A 1,121-nucleotide genomic window follows, 5' to 3' on the forward strand; every position below is an offset into this window, starting at 1 on the left:
ATTATTATTAACGGTAGTACTAATGTCTAATAATAATGCTAATACTAATAATGACGTCGGTACAGGGTACTTTCATAAATTTGTAATTTCTTTTTACATTTGACACACAATTTTTACAAGAAATATTGTTAACGGACATATTTGAAAAAATAATCTAAATTAAGCAATGCATTAATAATAATCATAATCGTGACAACCTATTTTATTGTTTTGGCTTAAATCAAAGCTATAAATCTTTAGTTTTTAATTTTTAACAAGACTTAGAATGATCATAGCTACATGTCGACCTTGTAGGCCCATTAAAGAGTTAAACAGACCAACACAGGACCAACAACTATTCCAATTGAATCTGATCCAACAACTTAAACCCGTTTGCAATTCAGCACACCTGACTTGGCTGCTAAGCAGAGCCATTCTTGAGCGCGAGTTACTAAAGACTGACACCCTGCTCCATCCTGTAAAAGCATATTCCCACGTGTCTAGCAACTATTGAAAGAGATAGAATATCTGTATATCTGTATGGGTATACATCTGTACACTAGAGCAACCCTTTGCCTAATTGAATATGGTACACATTTTGGCATATGAAACTATTGGTATACACTTCTTTTTGCCTACAACTTAGATTCATCTTACTACTAATAAATAGTTTTTTCATTAAAAAATAAAAAAAGTAAACATACATCAAAGAGAAAGAAATAAACATGTATGACTAAAATAAAAAATAGATATGAAAGGCTGTTAAACATAAACAACACTAAAATATTTTTATATAAGTTATGCAAACTTATTTCTCACAACAATTAAAAATTTATTCTAAAAAAATTGTAATGTGCTCGCTTTAAATTTTATATCATGTCAATGATATTGTTTCAAAATAAATAATTCCTTCTCTTGTCGATATTCTTTTTATGAAAAAAAGTTGGAAAGAAAGAAAATTGAACCTCTTAACCAATACAGAAACAGAAATGGAAAAAAATAAAAATAAGAGAGCATATGGAACAATACTGTTTAATCTTTTTGTTGGAAATCTTTGAATTAATATTTGTTGGAGAAAAATTCAAAACCAGGGGAATTCATTGTGTTTTGTTTTTTTTTGGGCATAGTTTGGTAATTAGTTG

The sequence above is a fragment of the Arachis duranensis genome, chromosome 2 (genome assembly GCF_000817695.3).
Source record: "Arachis duranensis cultivar V14167 chromosome 2, aradu.V14167.gnm2.J7QH, whole genome shotgun sequence".
NCBI lineage: Eukaryota > Viridiplantae > Streptophyta > Magnoliopsida > Fabales > Fabaceae > Arachis > Arachis duranensis.